The 17,674-nt window shown below is 41.8% G+C and overlaps 1 protein-coding gene across 1 annotated transcript in view; it reads right to left on the reverse strand.

Annotated features, from left to right (window-relative positions):
- LOC112070004 (protein FAM168A) overlaps nucleotides 1-12,754 on the reverse strand; it is a 65,090-nt gene extending 52,336 nt beyond the window's left edge. The window contains 1 exon segment of the mRNA XM_070438804.1: nucleotides 12,580-12,754. The gene's annotated coding sequence lies outside the window, so the exon portion shown is untranslated.
- Nucleotides 12,755-17,674: the final 4,920 nt, after the last annotated feature.

Raw genomic sequence — 17,674 nt, forward strand, 5'->3', positions numbered from 1 at the left:
GGCAAGGGAAATGGGAGTGTCTTCACCGAACAGCCCTTAGTTTTAAAATGGTTGATGTTGAGTGTTTTTGGTCCCTTGGTTGTGAAAAGCCCATTCTTCCCCTAAGCCCTCCATTCAGCAGACCACTACCTCCATTTGTAAAGACTATTCTTCACAGGACAATCACACTGAACCAACACAGCAAAAACAGATGGAGATCTTTAAATTCCTACAGGCATCATGAGTGATCAACACCTTTCTTTGTGTCAGAGCTCTAATTCACACAACTACAATGTCACAGAACCACACGATTGGACATAGGGGGTCACGATTAAGTGTAACACACCTGATCCCAGACTCAGCAGTGCGGTGGCCCTCGGGGAACAACAATAACAGAGAGAGCAGCTGTTCCTAGCCTGGTGATGTGCATAGCTACATGCTAACAGTTACCACTGGAAGGAGAAAAAAAAACACTTTGAGGTTAAGGTTTGTGTGTGTTGGGTTTATGTGTGTGTGTGTGTGTGTGTGTGTGTGTGTATGTGTGTGTGTGTGCAGGAGCAGATGTTTTTTTTTGTTTAAACTGGCCTATGGTTCTCTAGTGGGCCTAGTTGGTAGCTATGGAAGGGGAGGGTGAAGAGGGTAGTTGGAAGGGGTGATTATGGTGAAAGGATATAAACCTATCACGTACAATTCTCCCCCCTCCTCCTCACCTCACCCAGCATCTGCTATCTGGGCACAATGACGTACTACTATTCACATCCACTCCTCCCTCTCAGAAATAACCCGAGAGCGTCAGTAGCACTGTACTACAGTTATGTTACAGACACACTTTCTTGTTCCTCCATCAAGTGGATTAAGAGAGATGATTATTACAGACGTGATTACGTTTCTGATCCAGAGATAGATATTAACTTTATAGTCTAGCTGCTTACATTCTGTTCCATGTTCAACAATATGTCCAAATGACAATAAGGTGCCGACAGTATTTTGGGGTTTTGTTATTTCTTATATTATTTGCTAAGAACATTTCTTGTATTATTACCTACAGATGAAAACAACTTTTGGACATTAGATTAGCGGTCACTCACCAGTAATTCAAGCAGAAATTCAACTTCCCTGACCTGGATCCTGTTTGAACTACCCAAGCCAGCTCTATTCATCCTGGGGGCTGTACCAAAACGCTGACACCGGAGAAGAGGAAGAAGTGGGGCCCTAGTCAGACTCAGGCGATTTGCAAACCATCCACCGCATATTACTCGCTAAAGTTCAGTCCCTGGACAATAAAGTACACAAGCTCAGGGCGAGGATCTACTTCCAGAGAGACATCAGAGACTGTAACATACTCTGTTTACGGAATCATGGTTCTCTCAGGATATTTCGTCCCTGTCCATTCAGATAKCCGGGTTCTCTGTCCATTGCGCAGAATACCTCACCATCAAATGCCGACCACATTACCTCACTAGAAAATGTTCTTAGGTCATTGCCACTACGTTGTAGATTTCCCAGTCTGTGTGATTGAAGCGATGTTCCTGGTCGCCTCAGAATAGTATCGATGTATACACTGACCCGGTTCATCAGGAAGTGCATAGACTGTGTTGTTCCCACTGAGGTTTAAAACTTACCCAAACCCAAAAATAATGGATAGATGGCAGCATTCATGCCAAACAAAGCGCGAACCACGGCTTTTAACCATGGTAAGGTGACTGGAAACATGGACGTGCACAACAGACCAGCTATGTCCTCCAAATAGCAGAGGCAAAACGGCAGTACAGGGAAGTGGAGTCGCAATTCAAGGGCTCAGACACGGGACGTATGTGGGAGATCGTGGACTGCAAGAGACTGCAGAGAGAGCACGCCCCCATCCACGGGGCCGGAGGGGAGAGGGTCAAAGGATTCAAATTTCTTGGCATGCACATAACTGATGACCTAAAATGGTCACTTCACACACAGTGGAGACGGCAGCGCAACTCTAAGGACAATTCAAATAAAAAATTATTYGACATCATGGCTTGGTTTTCGTTATTATGGGGTATTGTCTGTAGAGTGATGAGCGGAAAAAATGGAATCCATTTTACAATAAGGCTGTAATGTAACAAAATGTGGGAAAAGAGAAGGGGTCTGAATACTTTCCAAATGCACTGTTTGTATGCATGTATGTAGAGTTGAAGTCGGAAGTTTACATACACCTTAGCCATATACATTTAAACTCAGTTTTTCACAATTCCAGACATTTAATCCTCGTAAAAGTTCCCTGTCTTAGGTCAGTTAGGATCACCACTTCATTTTAATAATGTAAAATGGCAGAATAATAGTAGAGATTTMTTTCTTTCTTTCATTACATTCCCAGTGGGTCAGAAGTTACATACACTCAATTAGTATTTGGTAGCATTGCCTTTAAATTGTTTAACTTGGACGAAACGTTTTGGGTAGCCTTCCACAAGATTCCCACAATAAGTTGGGTGAATTTTGGCCCATTCCTCCTGACAGAGCTGGTGTAGCTGAGTCAGGTTTGTGGGCCTCCTGTGCTCGCACACACCTTTTACAGTTCTGCCACAAATGTTCTATAGGTTGAGGTCAGGGCTTTGTGATGACCACTCCAATACCTTGACTTTTTTGTCCTTAAGCCATTTGCCACAACTTTGGAAGTATGCTTGGGGTCATTGTCCATTTGGAAGACCCATTTGCGCCAAGCTTTCACTTCTTGACTGATGTCTTGAGATGTTGCGTCAATATATCCACATAATTTCCCTCCCTCATGATACCATCACTTTGTGATGTGCACCAGTCCCTCCTGCAGCAAAGCACCCCCACAACATGATGCTGCCACCCCCGTGCTTCACGGTTGGGATGGTGTTCTTCGGCTTGCAAGCCTCCCACTTTTTCCTCCAAACAGAACGATGGCCATTACGGCCAAACAGTTCTATTTTTTGTTTCATCAGACCAGAGGAGATTTCTCCAAAAAGTACAATCTTTGTTCCCATGTGCAGTTGCAAACCGTAGTCTGGCTTTTTATGGCGGTTTTGGAGCAGTGCTTCCTCCTTGCTGAGTGGCCTTTCAGGTTATGTCGATATGGACTCGTTTAACTGTGGATATAGATACTTTTGTACCCGTTTCCTCCAGCATCTTCACAAGGTCTTTTGCTGTTGTTCTAGGATTGATTTACACTTTTCGCACCAAAGTATGTTCATCTCTGGGAGACAGAATGCGTCTCCTTCCTGAGCGGTATGACGGCTGTGTAGTCACATGGTGTTGATTCTTGCGTACTATTGTTTGTACAGATAAACGTGGTACCTTCAGGCATTTGGAAATTGCTCCCAAGGATGAACCAGACTTGTGGAGGTCTACAATTTTTTTTCTGAGGTCTTGGCTGATTTCTTTTGATTTTCCATAATGTCAAGCAGAGGCACTGAGTTTGAAGGTAGGCCTTGAAATAAATCCACAGGTACACCTCCATGAACTCAAATGATGTCAATTAGCCTATCAGAAGCTTCTAAAGTTATGGCATAATCTTCTGGAATGTCCAAGCTGTTTAAAGGCAGAAGTCAACTTAGTATATGTAAACTTCTGACCCACTGGAATTGTGATAGTGAATTATAAGTGAAATAATCTGTCTGTAAACAATTGTTGGAAAAATGACTGTGTCATGCACAAAGTAGGTGTCCTAACCGACTTGCCAAAACTATATTTTGTTAACAAGAAATTTTGTGGAGTGGTTGAAAAACGAGTTTTAATGACTCCAACCTAAGTGTATGTAAACTTCCGACTTAAACTGTATGCATATATATTATATATATATATATATATATATATTATATATTATGGTACCTGTCAAAAGTTGACACACCTACTCATTCAAGGGTTTATTTTAATTTTTACTATTTTCTACATTGGAGAATAATAGTGAAGACATCAAAACTATAAAATTACACATATGGAATCATGTAGTAAACAATTCAAAATATATTTGCCTTGATGGCAGCTTTGCACACCCTTGGCATTCTCCCAACCAGCTTCATGAGGTAGTCACCTAGAATGCATTTCATTTAACAGGTGTGTCTGTTAAAAGTTGTATGTATGTATACAGCCTGTAAAAAATTTAAGAGACCACTGCAAAATTATATTGGGTAAAATGAACATTTTTGTTCATCCTCCACCAAATTTCACAGTGGGTGCAAGACACTGTGGCTTTGTAGGCCTCTCCAGGTCTCTGTGGCTTGTAGGCCTCTCCAGGTCTCACACCCACTGTGAAATTGGTGGAGGATCGGTGATGATCTGGGGGTGCTTCGCAAGGCTGGAAATCGGGCAAATTTGTCTTTGTGAAGGACGCATGAATCAAGCCACGTACAAGGTTGTCCTGGAAGAAAACCTGCTTCCTTCTGCTCTGACAATGTTCCCCAACTCTGAGGATTGGTTTTTCCAGCAGGACAATGCTCCATGCCACACAGCCAGGTCAATCAAGGTGTGGATGGAGGACCTCCAGATCAAGACCCTGTCATGACCAGCCCAATCTCCAGACCTGAAGCCCATTGAAAACCTCTGGAATGTGATCAAGAGGAAGACGGATGGTCACAAGCCATCAAAACAAAGCCTAGCTGCTTGAATTTTTTCGCCAGGAGTGGCATAAAGTCACCCAACGTCAATGTGAAAGACTGGTAAAAGCTGTGATTGAAAATCAGGGTTATTCCACCAAATATTTATTTCTGAACTCTTCCTCAGTTAAAAGAAATAGTATTGTGTTGTTTAAAAATGAATATGAACTTATTTTCTTTGCATTATTTGAGGTCTGACAACACTGTATATGTTTTGTTATTCTGACCAGTTCTCATTTTCTGCAAATAAATGCTCTAAATTACAATATTTTTATTTGGAATTTGGGAGAAATGTTGTCAGTAGTTTATAGAACAAACCAAAAATCTTAATTTTACCCAAACACAGACCTATGAATAGTAAAACCAGAGAAACTGATAATTTTGCAGTGGTCTCCTAATTTTTTCTAGAGCTGTATATATATTCCGGTGCTCACTCTGATATTTCTTAATTTCCTTCTTTTACTTCYTTTTTGGATGATGTGCATATTGTTTTGTATTGCTAGGGTACAGCTAGAAGCAAGCATTTCGCTGCACCTGTGATAACATCTGCAAATGTGTGTACGCAACCAATAAACTTGGATTTGGTTTGATTCAAGAGGTGAGCTAATTTATTCCTGTTTGGAAAAGCAGGGAGCCTGAAGCTGTCATATTCTGGGAAGGACAGCTAAAGAAGATGACATGGAGCTGCACTAATCAATTATAAATCAAACAGGCCCCTAGATGGCTTCCACTTAGACCTGCCCAGGGCTGGGCCTGTGGGCCTGCTGAAAAAATACTGGGAGCCAACATGGCTCCACCAGGGAACCTGAATGAGGGTCTGACAGACGCGTGTGAATCAATTATTAACTCTTGGGGTTCTTTAAAAACAGGGGTCTAGACTAACATCAATATTCATATTCTTTACGCTTATGGGGTGWCCTGATTCAGGGTTTCCGTTAGGCGGTAATTGACGGCCGTTAAATAAAAATGAACATTCGATAAATTGTATCCGGTCCGGGAGGAAAAACATCATTAGATAGGCCATCAGCGTTTCACCCAYCACTTTACTATATGAGCTGGAGACAGTATGCATTTTGAAAACATACTTCATTGTTTGAAAATCCGACCATAGAAAGGTGTACGCAATTATTTTATAAAGACTTCATAGGCGGCGGGTGAGTTTCAAGTTTGGGGAAGCATACAACGTATCCTACCATTTCTACCAGTCTGCGTGTCAATTCTGATTTTCATATGTGCATTTTTGTGGAACAGTTTMATTTCAATAATAACGTTTTTCGATCCTCAAAATCATTGTCACGTGGTTAATCCTAAAAATCGAAATTAAATGATAAAAATATAAACGCTAACAATCAACTAAAGCACCAGCCTCTGTCATATGGACACATTGATACGCCATAATCATTTTTTATTTTAGTAGGCAAGTCAGTTAAGAACAAATTCTTATTTTCAACGACGGCCTAGGAACACTGGGTTAACTGCCTTGTTCCGCGGCAGAATGACAGATGTTACACCTTGTCAGCTCAGGGATTCGATCCAGCAACCTTTCGGTTACCAGTCCAACGCTCTAACCACTAGGCTACCTGCCGCCCATTGGCGGGTAAATAGCATAAATGAGCGCATGGTACTCAGAGATGGTACTCAGAAATAGGCCTACTGTGAGGACCTTTTAGGAGGTCATTCGCAATGGATGTTAAAAAAACAGACTTCGTTGACTTTGTGAGGTGAAGAAATAATAAGTGAGAATCTCAGCTTATTAGTGGTGGATGTGGTGACTAAGCCAATCAGAAATCAAACATCCCAAAATGGGCACGTTCCTACATTTGTGAGCAGTAGGCCAGGTAGGCTATGCGTGCTCAGGGGCGTGCACTCATTATTCATCATTAACCAGACAGAGAAACCAGACTCATGCTCATATGGAGCTCTACAAACAAAAGACAAGGAGAAAATGGACAACTCGTAAATGATGGTACGAATAAATAAACCAAAACTCACGTTGTCACAAGTGTAGCAGGTTGTGAACTGTGCAAACAACGTTTCCACTCCGAGAACACTACAATGACTGTAGGCCTAATTAATAATACAAATAAATTAACAAAAATGTATGTAACCAAATGACAGGGATTAACAGTACATTTACGACTGGTGACATATGAATTGATCAAAAGCAATAAAAGGGCTAAAAATTCACATGAAACAACAAATGCGCAAGAATTGTCGGGAGACAGCGGAGTGGATTCTGGAGAGCTGAGCTCATGCATTCTGCAATGAGACCCGCCTATAGGCTATCTTCGCCACACACCCCTCTTCTTCTTGGGTCAACATTTTAAATTATACTCAAGACACATTATCTTCTCTGCAACTCAATAATCAGCTAGGCCTTTTGCCACGCGTGCTGCCTATGAAAGACTTCCTCACATGCCATTCTCTCCTGTTAATTTATTTTCCTACCAACTTTCTTTCGTTGWCCAGAAGCCAAATGCTAGAGCTGTCGCCAACAAAAAAATTATAATATTGGTCAACCAATAGTCTTCTGTTGTTTTCGACCAATCAACTGGTCGAAATTTTAAAACGTGTATTTTTCCCAAAAATAGACACCCTATATGTTTGAATAAAATCAACAATTAGTAGGCTACTGAGATTGGCTGATGCTTTAAGCACTGCGATGACAAATTTAAACACACAAATTACGAAAGAGRGAGCCAGAGATTAATATAGCCTAACCAGATTTATTTTTATTTTTAATAACCTGTTCCCAAACCTCCTCCTTCCACTGCTGGTGGCCTTCACAGATTCTGCCAARTTRTCTTACCATTTCTACCTATCTACGTGCCAGTTATGACTTTCATATGAACATTTCCCRTTGAACAATTTTAATTTATTTTATAATAAAGTCTTCGTATATCATTGTCATGTGATTATTAAAAAATATATGTAAATCTAAATGAGAATTATACAAATCTAAAAGTAACTTCTATTGCCATTGCCAACTAAAAATAGCTTACACTTGTAAATGGAATGAAATAACCAAAATGTGTTTCTCACAAGTGTAGCCTAGGTTAATTTATGTATTTATTATGGATCCCCATTAGCTGCTGCCTCTTCCTGGGGTTTGGCTAAATGAAGGCAGTTTTACAATTTTAAAAACATTAGAATACATTCATTACAGAATTCACAGCACACTAAGTGTGTGCCCTCAGGCCCATACTCCACTACCACATATCTACAACACAAAATACATGTGTACGTGTGTGTATAGTGTGTATTTTATCATGTGTGTGTATGCATGTGTCTGTGCCTATGTTTGTGTTACTTCACAGTCCCTGCTGTTCTATAAGGTGTATTTTTACCTGCTTTTTAAATKTAGTTCTACTGCTTGCATCAGTTACCTGGTGTGGAATAGAGTTCCATGTAGTCATGGCTCTATGTAGTACTGTGCGCCTCCCATAGTCTGTTCTGGAATTGGGGACTGTGAAGAGACCTCTGGTGGCATGTCTTGTGGGGTATGCATGGGTGTCTGAACTTTGTGCTAGTTTGAGGCAGAAGAGATTGACATCCATCTTATTGTTTGCTCTCTGTGTACATCCAAGGGCCATCCGTGCTGCCCTGTTCTGAGCCAATTGTAAGGTGCCACAACTGAACAGTAGACCAGGTAAGACAAAACTAGGGCCTGTAGGATCTGCCTTGTTGATAGTGCTGTTAAGAAGGTAGAGCAGCGCTTTATTACAGACAGACTTCTCCCCATCTTAGCTACTGTTGTATCAATATGTTTTAACCATGACAGTTTACAATCCAAGGTTACTCCAAGCAGTTTAGTTACCTCAACTTGCTTAATTTCCACATTATTTATTACAAGATTTAGTTGAGGTTTAGGGTTTAGTGAATGATTTGTCCCAAATACAATGCTTTTAGTTTTTGAAATATTTAGGACTAACTTATTCCTTGCCACCCACTCTGAAACTAACTGCAGCTCTTTGTTAAGTGTTGCAGTCATTCCAGTTGCTGTAGTAGCTGTATAGTGTTGAGTCATCCGCATACATAGACATACCATCTTTACTCAGCCTAGACAGCAACCCTGGGGAATTCCTGATTCTACCGGGATTATGTTGGAGAGGCTTCCAATATATAACACCCTCTGAGTTGTCTTATTTTGTTACCCCTTTATCTCCCCAATTGGTAGTTATAGTCTTGTCCCACCGCTGCAACTCCCGTACAGACTCGGGAGAGGCGAAGGTCTAGAGCCCTGCGTCCTCCAAAACACAAGCCGCACTGCTTCTTGACACAATGCCCGCTTAACCCGGAAGCAATGTGTCGGAGGAAACACCGTACAACTGGTGACAGTGTCAGCATTGCGCCCGGCCTGCCACAGGAGTCGCTAGAGCGCGATGGGACAAGGACATCCCGGCTGCCCAAACCCTCCCCTAACCCGGAAGACGCTGGGCCAATTGTGCGCCGCCTCATTGGTCTCCCCGTCTCAGCCGGCTGCGACACAGCCTGGGATCAAACCCGGATCTGTAGAGACGCCTTAGACCACTGTGCCACTCGGAAGGCCCCTCTGTGTTCTGTTAGACAGGTAACTCTTTATCCACAATATAGCAGGGGGTGTAAAGCCATAACACAAGTTATTCCAGCAGCAGACTATAATCAATAATGTCAAAAGTCTAACAGCCCCCCCACAATATTTGTATTATCAATTTCTCTCAGCCAACCATCAGTGCTGTGCTTGTTCCCTATGAGCATGCTGTAAGTCTGTTGTCAATTTATTTGTTATAAAATAGCATTGTATCTAGGTTGTGCACTCTGCAAACACCATATCCACTCTGACAATGAGAACTGTAAAAGATTAATAATAATAATAATATATTGAATGCATCAACAGAAATTACAGTAACCAAATAAACACTGTAGATGAGAAATTATGGGAATGAACAGTACATCTACTACTGGTGATACTGGTGAACCATCCCCACAGTCTCCACAATGGATTAGTCCACTGAGACAGGTCTCCACAATGGATTAGTCCACTNCTCCACAATGGATTAGTCCACTGAGACAGGTCTCCACAATGGATTAGTCCACTGAGACAGGTCTCCACAATGGATTAGTCCACTGAGACAGGTCTGCACAATGGATTAGTCCACTGAGACAGGCTTCACTCAAGACAGGCGTCAATCAAGACATGTGCCATACATTTTGTATAATTCTTTTGTTGTTGCAACTGCTCAACTAAAAAGTGACTGGTCCACCAACAGCCAATCAACTACATGGGGTCAGCCCTACCAAATGAGCAACCCATCCTAGTCGTTGCATCCTTAGATCCACCATCTTTCTCTAACATCTACCGTCCTGTTTAGAATGGTGGTTTTCCCTGCCAATTACATTTTGGCAAATGTTTGAAAATGACGTTTCATTGGCTGCTTCATTACAGGAGTTGCATGTTTTTGTTCAGATGAATGACCATAATCTACATGTGATTTCTGTCATTGTGATCACTGTGGGTGGATGCACTAATGGGTTACACACCCGAGGAATACGTGTCTGGTACATTTCTCAAATGGCCGGTAAATTAAAAATGTTCTCGTCATGTTGTCCAGCGCCACATTTTCCTAAGGGATGTACCAGAATGTAGTTGGTGTTACTAGAGAAAATAGAGGGAGTCCCTAGACACACACCTCTCTGTAGTAGTGTCTCAGAGAGCAGACTAAACAGATGACAAGCCAACTGGTYACAGCATGGTTGGACAGCATGACTGACTCACAGAACCTGGCCTTGGACTTCAGCACTTCTGTCCGTCTGGTCGGACAAGCTCACCTTTTGGGGATACCACAGAGAATATGGTCTAGGCCAGAACTAACCTCTCACAAGGTAAGAGGACATAGAGGAATTTTCCATTAAAACTCTGATTTGGCAGACACTACACAGGCCGATGAGTGATTGTCACCMAGAAGAAGCAGAAGCAGCACTGTCAGGTAGGGCAAGAGATAACAAGGCACAGAGGTGGGCCAGCACACGTTGTGACACCTGACGGGACTAGCCATGGGTTTATTTACAGATGTAAAAGGAATAACACAGGAAACAAATGATCCTGGATCAGAACTAGGGCCACACACACAGATTGTTGAGAGTGAGACCACAGAGAAATGCACTCATGGCCCAGCTTCCAGTTTCCACTCTGGCATCTCTGCCACGAGAACAGAAAGACACACAGGATTGTTTGATCCTGGCACACACACACACACAGGGAGAGATGTTTAACACACACAAACAACGAGTCAAGAAGCACACACATCTTGCACTACAACAAATGATGCTGAGGGCACTGACACCCAATGACAGCATCGTTTCACCTAAAGATTAACAAGCAGTCAAAGGACATAACTGAGATAAACTGGAATAACATTCTTTCAACACTTCTGTAAAATAACTTCTACAGATATTGATGATTTAGCCTATTTCAACATCGACCTGCCACTGTAATATCAAAACACACAACCCTAGAGATCAAAACAAGACATCAACAATAATGTTCTGAAGTCAGGAAGCTGTTCAAATACACATKTTTCAGTCCTTGACAGCTGAGCATTCATTCAATACACAAAGAGGACTAAGAGATGATGCTGCCTCTGATGGGAAGATTCCTCCTGAATTGAGAGTAAAGGGCCTGTACTGATCCACTGGTCCTATTCACAAGCAGAACGATCAGACAGCAGTGCAGTCTATTCCCTCTGCAGTCCTGTAGGCCCGTATCCTTCTCCCTCCCTGTGACAGTTTTATGGCTGCATTGTTTGAGCTGCCTACCATTCAAGCACACAACAGTTTATAACTCACGCACACAAAGGTAGGCCTACACGTGGTTTCAGGGTTTATCGGGTTAAATCATTGTAGGTTGAGTGCCGTCCACTTTCTCTATAGCGCATATTTTAATGGCTGTTAATACAGGGTCTTTACTTTGTGTCGAGGTATGCAGTTATGAATAAAAGGCACAATGACATTAATTGTCCCACTTACTTTGCGATAGCTAGACGCCTGTGTTGTCAATAATGCTTGGGCCATGAATGATTTTCAGTGTTAAGTAATACTGTTATAACACGGCATAGTTATTAAACCATATATAGACAACATTTACATATCCTAATTATTATGACTGTCGTGATTGATTGCACAAATTCCCACACGGGTTATAACGCCAGCCAGTAGTCACAAAACCAGCGATAAATCCCTATTATAAACCGGATAATCCGAAATTCGCAGATTAGGCTCACATCAATAGAATAATCCAGAAAGGATTCGGGCTGTTAACGATTCTCTTTTAACACGCATCTGAAATTGCTGATTGCCTTGTTAAATCTAAACAACACCAGGTTAAATGAGAACAACGCAATGGCCACTTCAGTTATTGCTGGTTAGAGAACGGTAAACAAAAATTACATTTAATTTTTGACAAAGCGCTTTGGGAAAGTGATTTAGCTTAAACCCACATCCACAGCAATGGTTTAAGCGAGTTACATTCCAACATTATTAAACAGAACAGATATGGTTTGACAAAAATGGGCACATAAGCTTTAGACACCATTTTGAAAAACCACTCTGTTCTTTACTGCGCTGCGTGGAATGAAAAATGCGTGACTAGCGAGTTATTGAAAACTAGCTAGGCACTAGACAATTCCAACGCGATCATACTGTAKCCCATCACGTTTACCAACATAGTTGCATCAGTCACACACTGTCCCTTCTCTTACAATCTGTCAATCGATAACTAGATTGACTAGCTATTTTATCTCAAACGATGGAGGAAATGCATTACATTTCGTCACACCAAGTAGCTAGCTATCAAGTCCATCACTGAAATGTTATTTTTGTCCACCAACTATGCTAGCTAGCTCGCTAATGCTAGCTATCCTCCATCATCATTGTATTTTCCGAGTACCATGCCATATCCGTGTCGGACAATTGACAGGAAAAGGGGGAAAGAGTATAGATGACACAACAACAATATTTAGCGGGTGATCCTTACCAATGTCTGATTGACAAATGTGGCTCTCTAAATTCCTTATTTTGTTCAGGTATCTTCAAACTCGCTGGCACTGGCAATGTAAACGGTGTCGGCGCTCTAGCTTCTCACTACAGCGATTTCGAGCTTGCAGCGGCGTTGGGAACACCGCGGAATGGGGGATGGGGATGCCGAGAGAGGGAGGGATGGGGGACTGGGGGGAGCGAGGGGCCAGCAGCAGGCAAACATTGGACGTTGATGGGCTTTTCAGGCTCGCAAAATTACACCGCCTCTAGAACTACAACTTCAGCTTTAAAGTGAGTATAACTATATTAGTTTGGAAGTAACTAATTTTGAAGACAAGTTCAACCTGCCTCTCTCGCACAGGACATTTCTGATTCCCAGCCCCATGGGCACCCCTACAATTAACACATACCACTACGTTCCCCAATGCTACACATTCCTTTGTCTCATGCCCTTCTGCACACTTCTCACACCTAGGATCCTCCCTCCTACATATTACTGCCACATGCCCATAAACTTGACACAACATAATGTATTCGGCACAAAAGCTCATATGGGCTAACTTATATATCCAAACAATTATCACAAGACCACTTCTGGTTAACTTTACAGATGCCACAACACCCAACTCTGTTTTCATCCACCCAGAAACCACAAATAGGTCAGTCAAAAGGCAAGGGTCCACTTTTTCCAAAAACTTCACTCTTACTGTCATAGACTCATCTTTATCCTGACCCCTGGTGCAAGCCTCGGGCTTCGAGCACTTCACCACACCTACCACCTCCGATACTTCGATATCATTCACTTCCATTTCTCCTCCTGTCTTCAGCTCCCTCTGCTTACACTTTCTACCATTCTTCTTTCTTTTCTTCTTTAGCAAACCATCTCCCTTTTTTCCGCCATTTTTAACTGACTCAAGCTCACTCTCTTCCTCCCTCTCTCCCTTAGACCTCCTCTGCCTCACTTTTTTCCTCCATTCCTCCTCTGTATTCCAAATATACGTCTCCTTATGCTAATACTGCACTTCTCCTGACATACATCTTGTTCTTGCCTTCTCAAGGGACGCCATTTAACCGTCTGTCACAATCTCTGTACAATCAGCATGAACTCCTCGGGATGTAGTGCTCAACAGTGCATCCCACTTATGAAGCAGCTGCTTCGTCTTGATGTTCTTCTTTTCCTGACCACGGTTCTTGCTTTCTTCTTCTTCCTTGGGTAGTTAGTTAGATAGCAGACACGTAATATACTGCCTGGCAAGTTTGATGTGTTAGTAGGCAACTAACGTTAGGTAACTAGCTAACATACCAAATAAAATTGGATTTGTCATATGCACCCAATACAACAGGTACCGTGAAATGTTTACTTACCAAGCCCTTAACCAACAATGCCGTTTTAAGAAAAGTAAGTGTTAAGTAAAAAATATAAGTAAAAAAATAAAAGTAACAAATAATGAAAGAACAGCAGTAAAATAACAGTAGCGAGACTATATACAGGGGGTACCGGTACAGAGTCAATGTGCTGGGGCACCGGTTAGTCAAGGTAATTGAGGTAATATGTACATGTAGGTAGAGTTATTCAAATGACTATGGATAGATAATGAACAGATAGTTTCAGCAACGTAAAAGAGGGGGAGGGGGGGCAATGCAAATAGTCCGGGTAGCCATTTGATTAGCTGTTCAGGGGTCTTATGGCTTGGGGGTAGAAGCTGTTAAGAAGCCTTTTGGACCTAGACTTGGCGCTCCGGTACCACTTACCGAGTGGTAGCAGAGAGAACATTCAATGACTAGGGTGGCTGGAGTCTTTGACAATTTTTACGGCCTTCCTCTGACACCGCCTGGTATAGAGGTCCTGGATGGCAGGAAGCTTGGCCCCGGTAAATGTACTGGGTCGTATGCACTACCCTCTGTAGTGCCTTGCGGTCGGAGGCCGAGCAGTTGCTATACCAGGCAGTGATGCAACCAGTCAGGATGCTCTCAATGGTGCAGCTGTAGAACTTTTTGAGGATCTGAGGACCCATGCTAAATCTTTTCAGTCTCCAGTTACATATTGCTGTAATGCTATGCAGTTCGTAAGGATAGCGTAGCTAACAAATTGAAAACTTATTTGAAAAGTCATTACTTTATTACATTGCTCCACATTTTTTTTAMATTTGTCATAATTAGTTAAAGCAATGAATTTGGATCCGCTCTCGTCAGACTTTGGCTGCATATTTTCCGCCATTTTCTTCAAATCTGAAAACGTTTTCTGAAGAATTGCATTATGGGCCCTAAAAGCACGGAAATAGTGTCCACTGCATATATACTTCGTATTTTGGCGAATTTAGTATGACATCCAGGAACTTTTGGCATACTAACTATATCCATACTATGACCAATAAGCATAGTATATACTCAGTTCACATCACAAATAGTACAGTTAGTGCAGTTACTATGAGTATTTGAACACAGCTTTTATCTACTGTATGTGAATGATGGAAGAATCTTACCCCAGCTGTAGGTCCATTTGAGTGTGTGTGGTCACTTAGGCCTGCACATCAACCAGTACTGGGACCATTGGAGACTTGGGATACTTGTCGAGTGCTGCTTGAACGTCTTTGGGGTTGCATCTATAAAGGTCAATTACAAAATGGAGGAAGTTGACAATCTGTGATTGAATTCAAAGTTGACACAAATGATTAACTAAGCAATACGATGCAACAAACTACTACACAGTTGAAAGACTGTGCCACACAGGCCAGTACAATAGCCTACACATGGAGAGGAACCTAAAGGCATATACAGTATCAACCAATACTACTCACCCGACAGACAGGGCAGGTGTGGACCAGTGCTGCCTTGGCTGCAGTCTTGTGGTTCACAGCTGCTCCCTTCTTGGCAGCCGCTGCCATGTCATCAGTCAACAAGTTCAACTTTAACTTGAGAGTGGAGCAATGACATAAACAGGTGGATAACTCCAGATCTGAATGGCAGGAGTGTGTATAAACTTTAGTTCCAGCTCATACCGGATTACAAATAATAGTCCATCGCTGTGATTCGGTATGTTGTTTATTTAAGTCAGGTGTTGGAGCTGGGCTGGGACAAAACCCTTCATACACTCCTGCTCTTCAGGACTTCCTGCAATGACTGACCAGACCAAAGGAGGAGAATAGTGTTCCAGGTTGAAACAGCTGACCTAGTTGAAAGGTGATAAGACTCGGGCACACCCATTGGTTCTGGAATAGAGAAGGTGCAAATAAATGTTGTAATTTGGCATCAATAACATGACAGTAATTCTACCTCAAAAACAAACCAATACCTCTGAATTTAAAACCCACCATAGTAGGTAGGACTAAATAAGGTTACATAACATTGCCTACTAGCTATAGCGGACTAAGGCACTGCATCTCAGTGCTTGTGGCATCACGACAGACACCCTGGTTCGATTCCAGGCTGTATCACAACCGGCCGTGATTGGAAGTCCCATAGGGTGGCACACAATTGGCCCAGCGTCGTCCGGGTTTGGCTGGTGTAGGCCGTCATTGTAAATAAGAATTTGTTCTTAACTGACTTGCCTAGTTAAATAAAGGTTAAATAAATAAATACAAAATAAAATACTATGGATCTGCTGTCAAGAGGGTAACAGCAAACATATCAATGTTTTCCCACAGTAAAGTAAGCACACTGTTGACTCAAGAGAGGATGATAATCAGTCCATCTTTGAAACCTCTCAAAAAGCCAGACAGCTGTATTATTTCAATCTAGGGTAGCTACAAGTCAAGTAGCTAGTACTTGAATTAGGCTACCCACCCCCCAACCACAGACACAAACAGACATTATCAAGAACACCTAGCCCTAGCTTCATCATCTAAGTTAGCTATCTAGTTAACTAGCACTAACTAGACTGTTAGTGTGTAAAAGGCAAAGAAAGTGAAACTAGTTTTTTTTCTTCTTCTCATGCCTTTRAATGTCTAGACAAATAGATGGCTAATGTAGCCATCTAGCCAGGCTAATGCTGTTAACTAGCTAACCATGAGCTAGCTAGCTAGAAAACAGGCATTTTCAATTTAAAACTTGCCCAAGACAGTTCACACAATTRTCAATTTAAACAACTTTAGCCAATTTATTATTGACAAAATTTAGCTAACATTAGATAGTTAATCCAGAGATTCTTAAGTTTGCCTCGATTCTGCAGTCTTGTCCAGATCATAATGGCTCTGGTTCAAATAGTTTTTACACCATTCATTTTATCCATTGTAGATTTTAGAAACACTTAGAAACACCATTGTAGATTTTAGAAACACCCTGGCGTGACGTTTTGATAACCATGTAAATCTCTCTAGGACAAGGTGAATTGTATCAATATTTTCAACTGTATTTACCCCCCCCCGCCCCCCCCCCCCAAATGAAATGCTAATTAGGTGCTAATGTGGCTATCATGCAAAGCTACAAATGCCTGTCTCAAGATTCACATCACTCTTTCCATTTCCATTTTTGACCGCTAGGTTTTATGGGTATTATGTCTCATACTGTGGTAGACTATATTACTAAGTAAGCTAGATCTCTTTAGGGTTTTCTAAAGCTAGCCAGCTTCAGTAAGCTTCTCATTCCAGCTCAGGTTTCATCCATACTGTTACGGTGGATATTGCTCTAGCAGGCTTGTAACTGTGTGTGCATGTCGCACATGGCTAGCATTGATGCTAAAACAATCCATGGGCAAGTCAGTGCCACATTTTAATTTGTTTCAAAATCTAAACTAAAGAATTATTGCAAATTCAACCAGTCARACGAGGACGGTGAGGACCATCCTCCTCAGTGAAKTTCATAACAAATAAATAGTAAAACATTTAAAAAGTTATACTTTTTAGATARAACTATACTAAATATAATCACGTCACCAAATAATTGATTAAAACACACTGTTTCTCAAACAAGGTCTACAGTAGCCTCAACAGCAATCTGTAGTGTAGCACCGTGGTGTAGCCGGAGGACAGTTAGCTTCCGTCCTCCTCTGGGTACATTGACTTCAATACAAAACCTAGGAGGCTCATAGTTCTCAACCCCTTCCATAGACTTACACAGTAATTATGACAACTTCCGKAGGATGTCCYCCAGCCTAT

This window comes from Salvelinus sp. IW2-2015, unplaced genomic scaffold, assembly GCF_002910315.2.
Source record: "Salvelinus sp. IW2-2015 unplaced genomic scaffold, ASM291031v2 Un_scaffold1194, whole genome shotgun sequence".
NCBI lineage: Eukaryota > Metazoa > Chordata > Actinopteri > Salmoniformes > Salmonidae > Salvelinus > Salvelinus sp. IW2-2015.